This window comes from Marmota flaviventris, chromosome 4 (assembly GCF_047511675.1).
Source record: "Marmota flaviventris isolate mMarFla1 chromosome 4, mMarFla1.hap1, whole genome shotgun sequence".
NCBI lineage: Eukaryota > Metazoa > Chordata > Mammalia > Rodentia > Sciuridae > Marmota > Marmota flaviventris.
In genome coordinates this window covers 98,765,479-98,785,609 of record NC_092501.1, presented here as the reverse complement: position 1 = coordinate 98,785,609, position 20,131 = coordinate 98,765,479, and the positions used below count along the sequence as shown (strand labels likewise).

The 20,131-nt window shown below is 41.0% G+C and overlaps 1 long non-coding RNA gene across 1 annotated transcript; it reads right to left on the bottom strand.

Moving 5' to 3' along the window:
* Positions 1 to 1,637: 1,637 nt before the first annotated feature.
* Positions 1,638 to 7,625, bottom strand: LOC139705376 (uncharacterized). The gene is made up of 3 exons (XR_011707246.1): positions 7,460 to 7,625; positions 4,479 to 4,701; positions 1,638 to 2,557 (listed from the first exon to the last, which is right to left on the bottom strand). It is a non-coding gene; the product is annotated as an uncharacterized lncRNA (long non-coding RNA).
* Positions 7,626 to 20,131: the final 12,506 nt, after the last annotated feature.

Genomic DNA, 20,131 nt, shown 5'->3' with positions numbered 1-20,131 from the left:
AGAATTATAGGCATGCACCACCATGCCTGGCAAGAAATCTAATTCTTGGATCACAGAAGAAATTATAATGAAAATTATAAAATATTTAGAACTAACCAATAACAAAATTATTATATATTAAGGATTGTAGTACTTTGGAAAGTGCAGTATTTCCATTGTTGGGTTTGTATCATTTGGATGGTGCTCTTCCACAGAACATGTTATATAACTGATGAATTTGAATACAGCCGATCAAAGGGGATATAGATAAAGTCATTTCTATTGTGATCTTGGGGCAAAATTTTAATTATTGTCCTTTATCAGTATGTTTCAGAAATTTCTAGAGACAACATTTAATAATATCCTCAGATAAACCCTGACAGATGCATCAGACCAACAGTAGATGGTGGGGAAGACATTCTCTCCTGAGAATGAGTGGGAAAAGAGCAGCAGGGTGACCTTGGCATTGGCCTATGAGTCAACTGAGTTACTTGAAGGCAGAGTAAATGGGGGAGGGGTGGTCTGTGGAGACAGGTTAAGGTTCCTCTTCACTGGCAGGCCTGTGTGCCATTCACTCACATCCCACCCCCACACAAGAGTCAAACAGGAAGTGGAGAAAGACTGACTCTCCAAGTTCCTTCCTAGATGGTTCCCTTCTATGAGAGTCAAAAGTAAGATACTTTTTAGGAAAAGTGCTAGTGGACCTTACTTTGGAATGGTAGTTTGAAGCTGAGCCCTTTTGTCCCTTCCTTGCATGAGGTTGAAGAGCAAGCCCTGCTTGTGATCTCCTCTGCCCCAAGAAAGCTGGAAATGTGGGCTCAAAAAATATCAAGTCAAGGCATTATGGAAAATGCTAGAGTTTTCCCTTCCATTTCTTTGAGGAAAGCAACTAAGGATGCTACTCAGCTCACTTTTAGTGTCATAGACTTTCTGTGCAGGCCAGCGACCCCTCCACAAGGATCAAACCAGACCACTAGTGAGAAACTCACCTGAGGCTCCAGTTCATTGCAGAATCCCTCCCTGCATTTCTGCATCTCCAGCACACATCTGGGGTCCTGAGTCAAACTGCCTGAAACCAGACACACTTTCAGGAGCCCCAGTGCTGGCTACAGTGTGTGTTTGGGGGATCCCCAGGACCACATGCACCTTTGGTGATTCACTGGAAGGATACGGGATGTAGTGTCCTTGTGGCTTTGGCTTATTACAGTGTAACAATGCACGACAGAAAGAGCAAGAGAAAATGAGAGAGAGAAATTCATGCACTGGCTTCACTCTCTCCTTGGCAGGGGTCACGCTGAATGTACTCCTTTTTTCAGTGATGAAAAATTCACGTGCACGCAGTGTTTCTACTATAGGAAAGACTCAGCCCTCAAAGTTTTAACTAGTGGCTGGTTAAAGCAGGCGCCCTCTGCGTAGCAATGATCTGAATTCTAAACTCAAAGAAGGAAAGCAGCCGTCCAGTATAAATCAATTTGCAGGGTGCCACTCTTATCAGTCAGGGGTAGGTCAAGTGCTAGTTCCCAGATGCTTGTAAGCTGCCCTATTGCTGCAGCAGCTTCAAGCCTCCATGTTACCTATTTTGCACAGATTTTCTCACCCCAAAAACACTTCATTTCCTGTTTGTGTGATTTTGTAGGGTACAAAAATGTTACCCAAACTTGGACTTCTTCACACAGGGACTTGCCACTGCACCGTTGCACCTGCTCCTTGAGCTGTGTGTTGTATCACCTGATGGGGAGCAAGCTAGACCTGATGGCCCAATCCACTTAAAGCTGTCACAGACCAAAGAGCTGCAAGGATTTTAACTCAGTCACTTACAATGAGAATATGTGAGTTTTAAAGGAATTTTTATAAATTATATTTATAGCAACTTCACTTGCAACTAAAAGAGAGAGAGAGAGAGAGAGAGAGAGATCACAGTCAGATAAGTGCTCTATGATAAGCCCCAGGGACCATTTTAAGCCTGTGTAGAGAAACTGCAGGGGATGCTAGGCATTCATTCAGTTCAAATCATTGTGCTGAGGGCTTCATATGCACCAGGGGATGTGCTTGGTGGGGCGATGGAGCAATGAACAAAACAGGCAAAACCTCCTGCTCCTGTGAATTTACAGTCTAGTGTGGAATAGACAGACAATAAGTAAAGAGGAAAGTCTTCCGTGCCATGATTCCTGCATCTCTGCCATGGTAGGAAGGGCAGCTTCTAGAAGCTGAGTTGGGTTCAGGGACCAGGAGAATCCAAAGCATGTGACCCTTCCCTTCATGTATTTAAATAGCTTCCTGGGACTACAAAGGACATGTGGCACTATTATAGCATCCTTGTCAATGCTAGGGGGACCTGCCTGCACAAAGTGAAGCTAGAGGGAACCCAAGAGGGACAAAAGTCTCAACAAGATGCACCATTTTTCTCTCCAGCAGAGCTCTGCGGTCACGTTCAGGTATGTATGTGTGCGTGCAGGTATGTATGTGTGCGTGCAGTCCCTTCTCACCACGACATTCACCTGAAATAGTGCAGTTTGAGGGGTTGTTGTTGTTGTTTAATCACTCAGAAATTGCTTCACTTATCCTCTCTTCTCCAACCCTATATAAAAAGGAAAAGGAAAGAAAATAGCACAGGATGAGTGCACAGAAAGCAATAATTCAAAAGATATCCAAAGCAGATGAGTGTTTTACAGGTAACTACTCTGATTCCTGCTAATACCTGGGTGTCCAGCAGTTTACAGATGTATAGCATATCCAAAAGGTATGATATGCATAGTACCTTTTTTAAAGTGACATGGCTTTATCCAAATCATGAATAGAAAATAACTAAAATTAGTTCAGTTGTAAATGGAGAAATTGATATTCAAAGATCACCATCTCACTTAAATTCTCCCTGCTTTTTGTCATGGTTATTATTAAAAACACATCAACCCACACAGTTATAGTTGATGCCTATGAAAGGAACCAGCCTGAATATTCAGGAAAAACTCTAGAACAGCCCAAGGTCCATCTGTTTGAAACATGGCATGAGAGTGTTGCTTCTAACTTTAAAGACTGGAAAATCTCCAGGTGCGGTGGCACACACCTGTAATCCCAGGATGATCACAAGTTCTAGGCTAGCCTCAGCAACTTAGCAAGATCTCAAGATAAAATAAAAAAACGGTTACAAAATAAAAAGGCTGGGGATGTTGCTCAGTGGTACAGTGCTTGCCTACCATGTGTAAGGATCAATCCCCACACCATGGGGTGGGGGTGGGGAATCCTGAAAATAAAAATAAAAATATGCTTACATAGAAAACATGATAATTTTTTTTAAAAAAAGGTTTTTTTGCTCTTTTATTTCATTTATTTATCTTTTTGTGTGATGCTGCTGAGGATCAAACTCGGAGCCTCACAGGTGCTAGGCAAGTGCTCTGCCACTGAGCTACAGCCCCAGTCCCTGTGCTAAATAATTTAATGATGGTTTTTATGAGTCAAGATCACATTTGAGCCAGGCATGATAGTGCACACTTGTAATCCCAGTAACTTGGGAGGCTGAGGCAGGAAGATCACAAGTTCAAAGCCAGCCTCAATAACTTAGTGAGACCCTGAGCAACTTAGCAAGACCCTGTCTCAAAAAAAAAAAAAAGAAAGAAAGAAAGAGGTGGGAGCTGGCTCAGTGGTTTAGTGCCTCTGGGTTCAATCCTTTGTATAAGGGGGAAAAAAATCACATTTGAAGTACCACAATCAAATGGTAAAATAATTCATTTGGTTGGAGCTATAGTATTTTTACTTGGGCAAATTCTTCTAAATACCATAGCTGATGCACCACTTTTCTAATACGCTATAAAACAACCCCCTATCATTTTTCCTGCCCCAGCAGAAATAAGCCAAGGGGCTATGCCACAAAAGCAAATGTTGGTGGCATTCTGTTGGTTGCATCCCCATGGGGCTCACTCACATCCATGTTACGTCTAGGATTCTGTGCTGCAGCATCGCTGTCATCAGCAGCAAACCTATTGGATGAGAAAACCTAACTGAGTGGGAGAAAATGTTCTTAGGTGCCTGAAACCATGATTGTGAAAAGGGTTAACACCATCAGTTCCTGGTGGACTCTCAACACTGCAATATTCAGAACCGAAGCTCACAGACACATAAGAGATCTGTTCCAAGAGAATTCATTTAAATATCCAATTAGTAAGAAAAATGAAGGCCAAATTTACTAGGATCAATAGGAAACAATCAAAGCAATTTAATCCACACAGCTGAAGGATATAATAAAAGAGAACTAATATGTAGAATTTTTTCCTTACAAAGCAAATCAATGTATTTTGAAAGAATAAGTCTTCCACATGATTCAAAGCCTTCTGGTCTCATCACCTTAAACCATAGTCCTTGCCACCCCCACCTGCAACCTGAAGCCAATTAACCAAATACTGCATCCACATAACTAAAGATTATTTGTCAAGCTATCAGAACTGCAGTCACATTAATACTCATCAGGAGGAAGGAAAAGAGGGAGCACTGCAGAACCTGTTTACCTGGCCGGGAACTTTCCATCTTCTGCTTCCTCTTTGTCCCTGTGGATTGTCACCCTGATGTACTAGAATCCACAAGCAGGAAGGCTTTGGCTGTCATCCCAGGGGAAACACAGCAGCAGCCGCTGGGCCTTCCAGCAGAGGGCAGAGCAGGAAGGGTCCTTCACAGAACTGTTGACAAGGCAGTCCTTCCCTTCCAGGGCACCTGGGGTCACTGCAAGACCACCTGCAAAGACAGAGAGTGGAGGTTAATGAAGGCAGCTGACAAGAACATATGAATGATCTGACACTGAAAGCAAGGGCCTAAGGTTCAATAGTTACACGTCTACCTATATCAATTATCCATTTATTAAGTATCCATTTATTCCAACAAATTTCTTACTCTTGAATAAAACCCCAATCTGTTTCCCCATTAAATCTATAAAACTCTTAACTTTTATGGAAGTATAATTTCCAAAGCAATAAAATCAGGACCCTTGGGCAAATCCAAAATGAATACATCAATCATATTAATTAATGAATTAGATGTTAAATCTGTCCCAAAGAACATTTGAGAAGACAAGGAGAAGTCAAGAGTGGATTTACTCATGTTATCTCCCTTGATCCTAAAGCCTTAAAATAAAATGTTGTAGAAGGAGGAGTAGAAAAAGAAGAAGAAGAAGAGGAGGAGGAGGAGGAGAGGAAGAAGAAGAGGGGGGAAGAGAAAGAGAAAAGGTAGAGGAAGAAGAAGACAAAGAAGAAGAAGAAGAAAGAAAGAAAGCCTGGATCTCTTGTGTTAAAATATTCAATTAGAAGACCATCCCAGCACCTTGGGCTCCTATATCAGCAAGCAGAAAACCAGCTCAGAGTGATGATAATAGCCTACAAAAATAAAATTGAAGCTTGACCAATCAGAGACTACCAACTAACCTCCAACTAGGAACTTCCCACTTTAACCAATCAAATATTTTATTTGTCTTGCTTCCAAGAACACCTTACAAAAGTTTTCTTCTTTTGACCCTGAGGGGGAGTTCTGAATTGCTTGTGCACTGGTACTGCCCAATTCATATATGAATGTCTGCCCAAATAAACCCACCAAAATTTTAATGTGCCAATGTTTATCTTATGCTTATTCTGGGGAATGTTGGCTCTCATGTAAGGAGCCCACACAGGTCTCTTGGTTATACAAAACCCAAGACTGCCCCATGGAATAATGCATGACTTGAAAGCCAGCCCAGCCACAGAACTGAAAACACCACTGTGGATAACCAGCTTAGTCAAGCCTTCCAATAACTGCAGCTGCATCAAAGCCCATGCAAAGTCCAGCTAAGCCGAGCTGGCCAAGCCACAGAACCAAGGAAATGAACTATGGGTTAACTATGGGTTAATTTGGGGTGAGGGGGATACCAGAAATTGAACTCGGGAACACTCAACCACTGAGCCATATCCCCAGCCCTATTTTGTATTTTATTTAGAGTCAGGGTCTCACTGAGTTTCTTAGTGCCTCGCTTTTGCTGAGGCTGGCTTTGAGCTTGAAATCCTCCTGTCTTAGCCTCCCAAGCAGCTGGGATTACAGGTATGCACCACCATGCCTGGCCAACTCACTCAGTTTTGATAGTGTTTGTTACCCAGCCATAAGAATCTAAAATACTATTGGTTGTCAGTTTTTCATTGCTGTGACAAATGCCCATCAAAAACTTATAGAAAAAAAAAAAGATTTATTTGGAGCTCATAGTTTCAGTACCTGGTGGACTAGATCTATTGGGGCCTGAGGAGAGGCAGAACATCATTGGTACCAGGGCATGGTGGAAGAAAGTGCTCAACTTGTGGCAGCAAGGTAGCAGAGAGAGCCAGAGAGGAAGCAGCAAGGGACCTTTCAGGACACACCCTACCTTACTCCAACTACACTCTACCTCCCACAGTTTCCATCACTTCTCAATAGTCCATTTAAACCATGAATCCATCAAATGGATTAATCCACTAATGAGGCTACAACTCTCAATCTAATCATTTCCTAAAAGCCCATCTCTGAAAATTGATGCATTGGGGACCAAGCCTTTAATGCATGAGTCTTTGGGAGTCACGTCACATTCAAACTATAATAACTATGTATGTAAAATAGCAGTTAGAAACCTATTTCAGTAGATACATACAAATATCAATAAGCAACTCATTCCTGGACTAAATAACAGTTCCCAGTCATCAGCATGAGACACCTCCAAGTTGTTTCCCAAAATTTCAAAAATATAGCAACTCTTGAAATAAAATTGACTTTGCTTTGAAGAAAACCAAATATATACAATTCCTTCTGAAGAGAATTAAATAATAAAAAGTCAAGGAAATATCCGAAACACTTATAAATCAATCTTTAATTTGAAGATGTGACTATTCTAAAAGTGCACTGAAAAGGTCCAGAAATAGGCAAACCTTCCACTGTGATTTCCAAAAAGCCTTGAGGCCTCAAAGTCTAGACTGCATGCCACTGCCACTTGTCACCACCTGCCTTGTAACAAGATCTGCCTATGACTCATGTGTCCCTTGAGAAGCAATGGTACAGAGGAGTGCTTCCTAAATTTGTCTGCATGTGAGAATCATCTGCAAATCTTAAAAATTCTAGCCATCAGCCAAACCAACAAAAACACAATTGCAAGAGGTGGGACACAGGCATTGATGGCTTTGGACTCCATCAGATGCAGCCAAGTTGAGTAAGCAGCGGTTACTCTAACTGGAGCACTGAGGAATCACTTGGGGCACACGAAAAATACTAGCATTGGTTTCTGCCCCAAGCGAGTCTGAATTAACTGATTCAGATGTAAAGCCCAGCATTAGTTTTTAAAAGCCTCCCAAGTGGTTCTCATATGCAGTGAAGTTTGAGAACCACAGACCCAAAGCCTTGCACAGATGATCAAAATAGTAGCTGGCAGCACTGGCGAGGAAGACAATTTTAATATCAGTGAGAATTAATTAAAATGAACAGTTGGTCTCACAGCTTTCAGCTAACTTACCGGTAAAATGACAGCATCGAGCTCACTGAAGTTCATGTCTGCCAAATCTTGAAGGTCCCATGGGCTCTCCTGGCACTTTCCTCACCCACATTTCTCTTCTCTTCTGCTGGGCTCTCTTTCAAGTGATTAATGATGTGCATCTGCTCAGCATTAGGAGCAAATACCTTCACCCTCAGAAATAGAAATAAAAACAAATGATGTCATCGCCCATATGAAAACAATCAAGCAAATAAATCTGAGTCCAAAGCAGAAAAGAAAATCAGAAAAAAAAAAAACCACTAAATAATTCCATGTGCATTCAGGGCCGTACCAGCTGCAAATGTTACAACTCAACCACAAGGAAGAAAGTACAGGACCTTCCAGGGGAAGAAAAATGGAGCTATAAATTAGTTTCTATAAATAAAAGGAGATCACATAGAGGTTTTCAAATAAATAGATATATTCTTTTTAAAGAGTTGGAGGAGAGGACCTAATTTCATGGTTACCACCACATAGGGCTCAAAACATGGAGGAATTGGCTGAATCAGCCCTTGAAATCCTTTCAAAGCAGTGATTCTCAGCCCAGAATGCACATAAGAATCACCTGGGAAGTTTAGGGGACAATAGACTAGTTAAATGGGACTTTCTGGGGAAAAAGAGCCAGCCTGGGCATTGCTATGTCTTAAAGTCTCCCCGGGTGACCCTGATCTAATACAAATGGGAGCTAGAACTCAGGGCTCTGAGTGAAAATCCCAAGAGACTTTCATACCAAGATCCTGAGTAAAACATTTGGTAGGTCTCACTTGACCCGCTTACATGCATTTAACCCCACCAAACTCTGTATTAATACCCCCAGTCCACTTTCAGAAATACTCGGTAAGAAAAGGGATCACTCTAGTTTCCCTGTCCCCTACCCTTGGTCACAAGAGGGAAGGAAGGAAGCTCAGAGGAGCCACCTGTATGCTGGTGTGTACCTTAGTCCATTTTCTATTGCTACAACAATATATCTAAGGTTGGGCCATTTATAAAGGAAAGAGGTTTATTTTAGCTCACAGCTCTGGAAGTCTAAGTGCATAGCACTGGTATCTGTTTGGCTTTTGGTGAAGCCATGTGCTGGTCCAGGCATGGTGGAAAATCAGAAAGCAAGTGGACATTTTATGAAGGGAGAGATCACAAGGCAAGAGAGTCAACCAAGGAAGCTGAACTCTCTTTACAACAACCCATTCTTTTTAAAAATAAATATTTATTTTATGCGGCACTGAGAATCAAACCCAGTGCCTCACTCACGTGAGGCAAGCACTCAACCACTGAGCTACAACCCCAGCCCCAATAACCCATTCTTGACATAACTCACCTACTCTCACAAGAACTTCATTAATTCCTTAATGAGGATGGTGCACCACAACCTCATTGTCTCATGAAGGTCCCATCACCTCTCAACAGGGTTACATTGGAGAGGAGATCTCCAACCCATGAATTTGGAGAACAAACATTCAAATCATTGCATGGAGCCTTTGAGTCCTATCTTCTTCATTGGTTTCTCTAACTCAAAGCTTACAGGTCCACTTTGCCACAGAGTGCACAAAGCTGGTCTGAGTCAAACATCCCTTGACTCTCTGAGAGACTGTCATTAGAGCTAAAAAATTATAAAATCACGAGTCTTAGTTTCCTGTTACTAAACTTTGTATTTGACAACTGTAGGGCAGGCCCCAAATGGCTGTAGTTAGGCTCCCTCACCAAAACTTCCAGTGGACTATGTTTTTAGTGTGTAGTCAAGGTCATAAACACTCTGATTTAACATATCTACCTTAAGGTCATAAACATTTGCTTGTGAGCATGTGCCCACTGATATAACCTATTGACACTGTGTCTTCTTTGTCTGTCTGCATATAAAAAAGGCCTGTGGAGGACTGGGGTTGTGGCTCAGAGGTAGAGCGCTCGCCTGGCACGTGCGAGTTGGGTTCCATCCTCTGCACAACATATAAATAAATAAATAAATAAAGGTATTGTGTCCAACTACAACTAAAAAAATAAATTAATTAATAAAGAAAGTAAAGCTAACATGTAAAAAAAAGGCCTCTGGAAAAGACTGGGGGGGTGCTGCAAATAATTAGGAACTGGCTGGGGGATAAATGGAACAGGTTGGGGGCTAAAGCTGGAGCTGGGGTCTGGTTAGAAGCTGCTGCCACCTCTGAATAAAGCAAGTCCACTATTCCAACTGTGCTTTAGATCTTCTCCCACATGTTGGGATCCAAAATCTCTTTACCACAGTCTGAGCCTCCTCCTGACAATATATAGATATAGATATAGATATAGATATAGACATAGATATACACACACACACATTTTTTTGTAAACATTCTTCATCATATTTTCATATTTACTCATAAAATTGAGTAACAGTTTCTATCTTTGTTGTGTGCATGTAAAAGATATATTCTAAGCACATGCATTTACATGCACACACATCTCCTATTATTAATCTGAAGGCCATAAACAACAGATGCAAAGAAATGTGGATTTGATTTTAAACCAATGATTCTGCAAACAGATTACCTTCAGTTGTTTGTAGAATTAATGGAATCCACCTGCCCAAAGAGTGAAAAATGTTTTCAATGTGTGCATGTCCCTTGGAAACTTTAGCAGGCACCAAGGCATTTGCTGCATTGCTCTCAAGAGCAAATAAGTCCATCAACTTCCACTAGACTTCATCCCAGCAACCTGGGCTCATTAAACAGCCCAAACCAGGGTATGCAGGACATGGCCCTTCACTCACTGGGAAGTCAGTAACACCTTGTTGAAAGGATGAATAAGATAACAGCCACATTAATTTTAATTCCCCTCCAGGGAAGCAGGTGCCAAATTTTTCCTTTCCTAAGTTTTAGAGACAAGAGACCTGCCATCTAGGACTGGTTTTGTCACTAATTAGTAATGACCTTAAAGAAGTCATTTTTCCTCCTGGGGAAACTCAGCAGGGCAATGGAATAGAGGTGTGCTCTGACTTCAAATTTCAAGTCTTATAGACAAAAAAAAAAATTAAAAAAAAAAAAAAAAAATATATATATATATATATATATATATATATATATATATATGGAGAGAGAGAGAGAGAGAAGCATGCTTTTAATTATTACTAAAAATAGTGATGCAATTGCTATAGCAGGTGCTCAAAAATTAAATACAGAATTGCCATATGATCCAGAAATTTCACTTCTTTAGGCAAGCACCTAAAGGAGTTAAAGGCAGGGATTTGTAGCAGCATTATTCAATATATTCAAAATGTGAAAGCAACCAAAGTGTCCATCTACATACAATGGTTAAAAAAAAAAGTGGTCTCTGCCTACAATGAAATATTATTCAGCCTCAAGAAGGAAGGAAATTCTGGCACATGCTGCAACATGTCCTTGAAAATGTATGCTAAGTGAAAGAAGCCAGGCACAAAAGGACAGATATTATATGATTCTGTTGCTATGATATATCCAGAATAGTCAAATGTACAAAGGCAGAAAGTAGAATAGACCTTATCCTCGGAGCTGGAGGGAGAGAGGAGAATAGGAGTTATTATTTAACAGAGACAGAGTTTCAGTTTCTGGTGATGCAAAAGTTTGGAAGGTGAATGTTGAGATGGTTGTGTGACATTGTAAAAGTAATCAATGCCACTGAATTGCTTATGTCGAGTATATTTGTGGCCCCCTCAAAAAAAAAAAAAAAGCTATCTGCGGAGGTCAGCAGCCAGGAGTGTACGTCTCAGGCTGCAGATGAAGGTTCAGCAGGGCCTGGGGTCTGCCCTTCTTCCACGCTCTGACAGCAGACACAGGACAGCCTCTAAAAGTGTTCTCAAGGGCTGTGGCTGGGGCTCAGCGGTGGCGCACTTGCCTGGCATGTGTGAGGCACTGGGTTCGATTCTCAGCAGCGTGTATAAATAAATAAAATAAAGGTCTATCAACAAACAACTAGAAAAATAGAAAAATTTAAAAAAAAATAAAAAACAAAACTCTGTTCTCGAATGGCAGAGAAAGGAGCGATGGGAACAGCTTAACAACAGAAATTCGCAGGAGAGAAAAAAGCTCAGAGTGAAGCACCAACGCCGCCAAAGCTTCAGGCCTGGCTGCCACGCGAGGGCAGCGGTGACAGCCTCCAGGGCTTGGACCTCCGGCCGCGAGCAAACCGCGGCGATCTGAGGAGGCGGCGCCCGCGCGCCCCCTGGCGGCTGCATTTTTTAAAATTTTAAAATTTTGTACAGTAAGGTTTTCACTCCTGGGTTCTAAGGCTGAATGGTGTTTTTGAGAAGACTGAGTGCGAAACACCATTACTCCCATTCATCTGTATCAGAAGTGGAATATAAATCATTTCCTAGGACGCTTAAAACAGAGTTTGAGGTTTAGATAGAGTGTTAACTAAGGGCCATGAAGATGTAACTGTTTTTTGTGAAATTTTGTGTCCCACAAATGTAACTCATTCTTAGAAAGTTCAGAATTTCTCTTATATAGCCTAAATGTTTTATAGAATCATAGTAAAGACAGTTCAAAGAATCGGTTACTTTGTTCCGCTAGGATGGTCCCCAAATTTCTTCTGTACAACTTCATATGTTCCCCATATAGTTGAATGAAATTTATTCTTTTATTATTAAAGATGAATTCTACATTCTCCAGAAAATACTTCTCTACTTTCCCTACGGGAGCTTTCATTGACTTTGCCTCATGTTCCTTCAACAAAATTCTCTAAGCTGTCCCAGGTGCTAAAAAAAGGCGAGCACCCTATCTGATAAGTGGATGCTGATCCATAATGGGGGAGGGGGGCATGGGAAAAATAGATTGGGCAAGAGGGAGGGGGGAAGGGGTATGGGAACAGGAAAGATGGTGGAATGTGATGGACATTATTACCCTAGGTACATGTATGGCTGCACATGTGGTGCCAAGCTACATTGTGTACAACCAGATAAATGAAAAGTCATGCTGCAATTGTGTACAATGAATCAAAATGCATTCTGCCATCATATATAGCTAATTAAAATAAATGAACAATTTTTTTAAAAAAATCTTAAACATAAGATGTTTTTATTACTACATGAAAAATTATTTATGTTTAATTACATTGCATTCAGATAATATAATGTATAAAAATGACCAAACTTTTTATCTTAAGGCTAGATTTGAGGTTTATTCAATGGTCAGTTTTCATGAATATTCCATATAGCTTAAAAAGAATGTGAGTTTTTAAATCACCGGACACAGGGCAGGCATGGTGGCACATGCCTATAATCCCAGCAACTTGGGAGGCTGAGGGAGGATGATCACAAATTCAAGGCAGCCCCGGCAACTTAGTGTAGGGGTTCTGTGTTTGGGATTGGGGTCTCTAATAAACTTGCTGATTGTGTCATTCTTGGTGGCTAGGAAGTTTCTGTGCAAAGGTGCAGAATGCCTGGCTGCTGGGAAACTTCCCTGTAAAAGACATGGGATGCCTGGCCACTGTAGTAATGCTCTTCCTGAGGGTTTCAATCTTAATCTTAGGCATATAACTCCTGGGAATAAAGGAACTTGCTTGCTTGATAACTACAATGTTTCACCAAGCTCTGGTGCTCCTGGATCTACCTGCCTAATTGTAACTTCAGACAATGGACTTCCTTGAGAGCTGCACAAAGCTCCTAACATTGCATGTTGTAACTGTGAAATGTAACTGCAAAATAAGCAACCTTACTCATACTCTAAACAATAATGTAGTTATGGTACTAATGACCTAATGTAACCTATTGGTATAAATAAACATGGCCACTTGGACAAGGAGCCACTTTGCCACCTTCCCTGCTCTGCACCTTGTCTCTGTCTCCTCTTTATTATTATTCCTTAGAATGTAGTAAGACCCTGTCTCAAAAAATAAAAGGACTGGGAATATAGATTAGTGGTAAAGCACTCCTGGGTTGAATCCCCAGTACCAAAAAAAAAAAAAAAAAAAAAGAACACAAAGTGTTATATGTCCATTAGACCAATCTTGTTAATTGTGCTATTCAAATCATATATATCCTAGTTTTTCTATTCATTCTTAATGTATCAATTACAAAAATCTGTATTAAAACTTTGCACTGGGGCTGGGGATGTGGCTCAAGAGGTAGTGTGCTCGCCTGGCAAGCGATCCTCAGCACCACATACAAACAAAGATGTTGTGTCTGCCAAAAACTAAAAAATAAATATTAAACAAATATTCTCTCTCTCTCTCTCTCTAAAAGAAAAAAAAAAACCAAAACAAAACAAAACAAAAAAAAAAAACCTTTGCACTACTGTGTCAAAAAATAAATAAATAAATAAGGCGAGCATCTATTTTCAAGAAGAAACCCACCTTCAGCCTGGAGGTAGGATGCTGGTCATAAGTCGTGGGTGAAGAACAGCAAACCCGTGAGGCTGATTCTAGCTCCTGACCTGGCAGGATATTTACATGGCTTAAGACCATGATGCTCCAAATAGGAAAGAGGAAGGGCACATGACTTACACAGCAAGCAAGGGAAAGGGCAACTGCTTGTGAAAGCACTTATGTATCACAGGCATCATTAAGGGAAAGAAGGAGAAGAATAGTGAATTCTAGAAGCAGTATCATCTAATTCTGGGTTTGAGTGCTGGGGATCAAACCTGAGGCCACTCTCACTGCCTTTTGTGATACTAGGAAAACTATTCAATGTTTCAGTGCCTATACTTACTCAGTCTGAAACTAGGAAGTAGCACTGCTGTAGGACAAAAGAGACTAGGCACCCAGAGGAATTTTCAGAAAGCAGGTTTATTGGCTGCAGTGTCCAGAGGTGCTATTGCCTAAAAGATTCTCTGGACCATGAGTCTGGAAATTCTTAGAACTTTATTGGCTGGGGGGGCGGGGGACTTGAAGTTTTACTTTTTTGCAAGAGTCTACATAAAAATAATATTTTTTAAGTTCACTGAAAGTGCTTTTTGTCCCATATTTTGGATTAGTCAGAGGTTTTACAACAAAAGCAGAAATGACATCATCAAGTCTGTGGCCAAACTCAGTTTTTAGTCCTCACAAGAAATAGGAAGTCCTAACTCGCATTGAGTTGTTTTTAGAAATTTTTACTGCTATTCTGTTATAAAGCTTTCTGACAAGAAAAGGAACTTATATGTTACAATTATGGTGGGAAGTTTCTGCTTAATTATGGTAAGGGTCTTCTGGGTGGGGTGCTTAGCACCTTCTTCACAGGGTTGTTGGGAGGATAAATGTAGAAAATGTTAGCTGGGTTAAAATCTTGACATTAGTGTGTTTCTGCTCCCTGACAGGTTTGCACCACTTCATTTTCCTGGATATACATGGTTAAAAACAAAATTTCAGGGCTGAAATTTGAAGTTCAGGGATAGTGTGCTTGCCTAGTATGTGCAAGGCCTTGGGTTCAACTCTCAAAATTTGAACAAATTTAGCTTAAAAATCTAATTGGTTTTCATAAGTGATTCATAAGTTGGACAGCATCCCACCCAAAATAGAGGAAGCTTTTCAGGGCATGGCAGAACCGTTGGTTTTGGTTAGACAACTTGGGCAGGAACAGGAATTGGTTAACATCAGCTTACTTTCCTTATGAGGGTAAAAGCAGAGAGGACAGATTGATTAGGGCCCTTTTTTTGCTGGTTGCTATGAATCTCCTATTTTGGAGGGTTTTCCTGTTTCTTTAAAGCTTCACTTTGTTTACTTGTCACTTAACACAAAGGGCTACATTTTAGTTTGGCTTGTTGGAACCTAATGCAGAAGCACAGTAAAAAAAAAAAAAAAAACAATGGCCTTCCATAAATTTTATTTAACAACGTGAAGAAAAGAGAAATTTTTGTTCTGAAACTAGTTTTCTTGAGAAAATTGATAAATTATTTCCAACAGAAATAAAAAAATAATTCAATAAATAAATACAAGATTAAAGAATTGTCTAAATGATTCAATGTAACTAATAAAAGATTATAAATCCAAAATTACTGATTTAGGATTAGGGCGAAGTATTAGCTATGGATCCATAATATTGTTTGTTTTTAAGTATCACAAATTAAGTAGATGACTATTGTAATTTCTAAATTTATAAATTCACACTTAAACTGTGGTTTTAAATTTATAATTGGGGCTAGGGATGTGACTTAATAGTAGAGTGATTGCCTAGCATGTCCAAGGCCCTGGGTTCAATTCCCAGTACCACAAAACACACACATACACACACACACACATAACCAAATTAAACTTATCCTTGATCTAAAATAATGTTATAGGTAAGTGAAACTGTTAATAAAAATCTGAAACTAGCACCTATATAGAGTTGACGTAGTGTGTAGGCCAATTAAGCACCTATAAAAACAGGACTGGGGCTGTAGGTCAGTGGTAGAGCACTTGCCTCACATGAGTGAGGCCCTGGGTTCGATCCTCAGCACCACAAAAAAATAAATAAATAAAGATATTGTGTCCATCTAGGAAAAAAAAAAAAAAAACAGGTGAGTATACCCAAGTCTCATAAATTTTGGGGAAGATTTTTTGTGGGTTTGTTGGTTGGTTGATAATAACATCAAGATTTTCTTAATCTCTTGCATAAAAATTGGTGTGGAAGCTGGGTGCAGTGGCACATGCCTGTAATCCCAGTGACTCAGGAGGCTGAGGTAGGAAGATCCCAACTGGAGGCCAGCCTCAACAGCTTAGCCAGACCCTGTCTCAAAATAAACAGTAGTGCTGGTGGTTGTAGCTCAGTGGTAGAGCACTTGCCTAGCATGTGTGAGGCACTGGGTTTGATCCTCAGCACCACATAAATATAAATTCAAAAAAATTAAGGTATTGTGCCATCTACAACTAAAAGTAGATAAATAAACAATAATAAATTGGGGGATGTAAGCTCAGTGATAAAGCACCTCTGGGTTCAATCCCAGTATCACAAGGAAAAAAAAAAATTTAGTGTGGGAAATCAGTGTGTCAAGGGCAGGGCTCCTCTTCCTTTGTGTTCCATGGACTCCTTTGGCAACTTGGGTGAAGCCCTTTCCCAGAATAATGGTTTATAATGCCCATGGAATTATAAGTGAAACAAGTACAAATTAGCTTGAACTTTAAAAATCTGCCCTATTATTCATCAGCCTGAAATAAAAGATAAAGTAAGTCTCAAAATTATCAGAAAAACAACATTTCTCTCAAACCATGGTAAGTTGTGAATGTAAGGTCAGGCAGCAGTGACCAAAAGGAGGCAGATTAAAAGGGCTGCTGAAGGAGACTTTATTGAGATTTGCTCCCAGTAGAGACCTCCAGACCAACAGGGTGATGGGGAGAAGCATGGGGCTCAGCCAGACTGGAATGTTTATTGTGCTTAGGGCAGGAAGGGAGGGCTTGAGACAGGAAAGGGGAGGTTTATAGAGTCCCTTATCCCACTGGGGTTGGTCAGAGGAGCTTGCTGAAATCCAGGATTGGTCAGGAGACCCCGCTGATTGACAGGTGGTTCTGCTGGCACCTGACCGTTGATTCTTGCGTGTGGGTTCCTTGGTGCTTTGTTCCTAAGCCACCTCAAACCGACCTGTCAGTAAAGTGTTGAAAGACCCACCCATTCCCTGTCCAAGAAAGACGCACGAGGCACTGGCTGCAAAAGCAAGAGGTGATTTATTGATACACAGGCGCCTGCGGGTGCCCAGCGAAACCTCAGCCGGAGCTTCGGTGAACTGGCACACCGGGCTTTGGGGTACAGATCTTTTATAGGGTACAGTGGTCAGTTTCCCTCCTAGCACAGTAACAGGTATCTCATTGGCTCTTTTGAATCCAGCATATAGGTCACTTAAAGGGTAAACTTGTTTTTCACTATAGGTTCCTGGAAAAACCATATAAAAACCATTTGTTATTCATTGTATGGTTTTTCATTGTATGATCCCGTTTGCCCAACCGTGCCGGTTCCTTTCCCAACCATCCTGTCCTTTCTTAATCGGTTACACTTAACTGATTTTCTGAAAAATACATCTGACATCTGTGCAGGTGCGGAAGCAAGCCCTGGTGATTTATTATTGGGCCTAAAGTGGGCTGGGGTCTTTCAGTGTCATAACAACCTCCTAGTTTCTTCTTATTCACTGAGAAATTTTGTTGTCTAAAATTACAGATTCAGAGACTTTCCTGTTTGAATTTATATCAGTAGGAGTGAAATATTCCACCATTGCCTGGAGAATCTCAGAGAATCAACCCAGGTAGATGCAAAGCTTCTGATAGGAGTTTCTGAACAGGAAATTCAATCTTTATTTTAACTTTAGAGTTACAAGGAAATAGTACTCTGGGTCCACTTTGTAGTCTTGACACTCAAAGCTGTAAGGAAGTAAGGGCTAGAGATGTAGCTCAGCCATGAAATACTTCCTCTACCACTATGACCACCAACTATTTGTAAGTTCTATTTTCAGCTTTTGTTTTTTTTGTTTTTGTTTTTGTTTTTGTTTTGCCCTACTAGGGACTGAACTGAGGGCCTCACACATGCCAGGCATGTGCTTTACCACTGAGCTACACATCCACAGCCCTTACTCCAGTGTACTGACACATATCCTTGCTTTGCTTTGAGCCTGCCAAAACATTGCTCATTTAAATTTTCAATTCCATTCTTCCCCAGATCCTATAATAACATTCCTTGACATTTGTTCATGGAGATGTTTTGTGGTCCCTCTGGTGTGAAGTCTCTTACATTTCCTACGAAACCTGACTTTTATCAGACAGAAATGTTCCCGTTATGTGGCAAACTGGACAAGGACCTGAGGAAAACCACTTAGATTAAAATTCAGTTCTATCTGTGGGTTCTAAAGCCTTACAAGACAAGGATTAGAGGGAAGTAACCAATATGAAGAAGGATCAGGCAATAATGGTCTACAAACTGGGTGTGTGTGGGGTCATAACCAAGAGGAATAGGGTCTTATTCAAGTTGCTACAGAGAACAGAAACAGATCAGAGCTGAGGGGTGGGACTGAAAGGGCTCACATGAGGGTACATTCTTACATGACAACTCCCTGTACCTGGTGGGGATTGCAGATGCCAAAGGGGTCACCCTTACCTCTTACCAAGGTCAAGCTCAACATTTTTTTTTTTTTTTTTTTTTTAGCTCTGGACTGTCTTGGCACAGATAGTAAGTTCTGCGGTGGCTCTCTGGTGTTTGGTTCTATTGACTCTAAAGCCTCTACTATGATTTTGAATAGTTTTAAAGCCACTGTTCAAGAGCAGACCCACAGAATCCTGTGGGTGCTATTTAAACCAGACATTCTGTTTCAGCTTTCGTGGCTAGCATGCTTTCCCCCTCTCATCTTGGGTGTATCTTTAGAGAAGCCAGTTTAGCTCTGGTCATTTTGAAGTGGGTGGTAGTATATAGAGAAGAAGTAGGAGAGTCATGTAAATGCTTAGACAAATGAATGTGAGATGATGTTGCCGAATGCTCAGTCCTTGTCCTCAATGTCAATCCAATAATGAGGACACAGTTTTGAGGAAAAGGAAAAAGGTTTATTGCTTTGCTTGCAAAGGAGAGACACAGGGGACTCCTGTCCCAAGGGCTGCGATTCTGCCCATCAGCAGAAAGAGGGGGCTTTTAAAGAGGTGACTTAAAGGCGACATTCCAGGTGTGTTCTGTCTAGAGTTATAATTCACTTGTTAATTTGGGAGATGGTCATTTCTGAGATCTTCTGGTGTCATCCCCAAAGTCTGGATTACTTCATTCCTAGGGTGGGTGTGCACTCAGGGACAGATAACTCTGGGGAAGAGTGGGGAAGAAAGGTAATCCTATTAGGGAGTGGGACAGATTAGGAAGGAGCAGGGAGAGAGGAAGAGAAAGAAACTTGTCCATTTAAAAAATAAGAGCAGCAAAGGTTATATTCAAAGCATAAAGTAGATCACTGTTATATTGGGACCCTGCCTGAAGCTCCTTAGAACTCTACAACCCTGTGTAGCATGTAGACAAGGTCACAAGTGTGTTCATGTGTGTGTTTTGGGGGGTGAAAGCTGATTCCTATCTACCCTCAGGTCTGGCAAACCTGAGGAAGCCAGTAACACCTCCTCTCCTCCACCACACACACATACATACCCCACTTGGGTTATGGTGGTTATCTCTGACCACAAAAACCACTTTGCTTTTCCAATATGTTGACAAATACTATGGATCCCATGTGTCATGGGTGAAGTGAAGGAGTTGGAAAGTACTGGTCTGAGGGTTCTGCAGACTGCCCTGTGGTTCAACAGGTGACCATGTGGTGAGGCCCTTTAGCATACGGTTAAGTCAGCATTCATGGACAGTGTGTTTCATCAGAAGCAGGGCAGTTGATGCCATTGTTTCTTGGGGAACAGGTTGAAGGATTAAAGATAAGAAGGCAATGTAACATTTTCTTCCAAATAAAGTGGTAGATCCAATACAATAGAACATATTCCATGGCATAGATAACACAAACTACATATCGTTTGTGTTGACCATTGTTTTCACTGGCTCCGGCCCAGTGAGGGCAAATTATTTCCCCATTATTATCCTCAAGCTTTCTTGCACCCACTGCCTCCAAATAAAAATTCTCATACACTGAAATATTGTTGGCATCTAGTCAGGGCTTTGGGCACCCAGGTAAGTGTTAGGTGTAGGGGACTCCAAAGGAGAAGCCCAGATATAGAGCACAGGCTGTTCCCTGCTCTGAGTTATTCCATGATGTAAAGAACAGCTGTTTCCAGGCTGCGCCTTGCCCTGATTTACTCCATTTTATA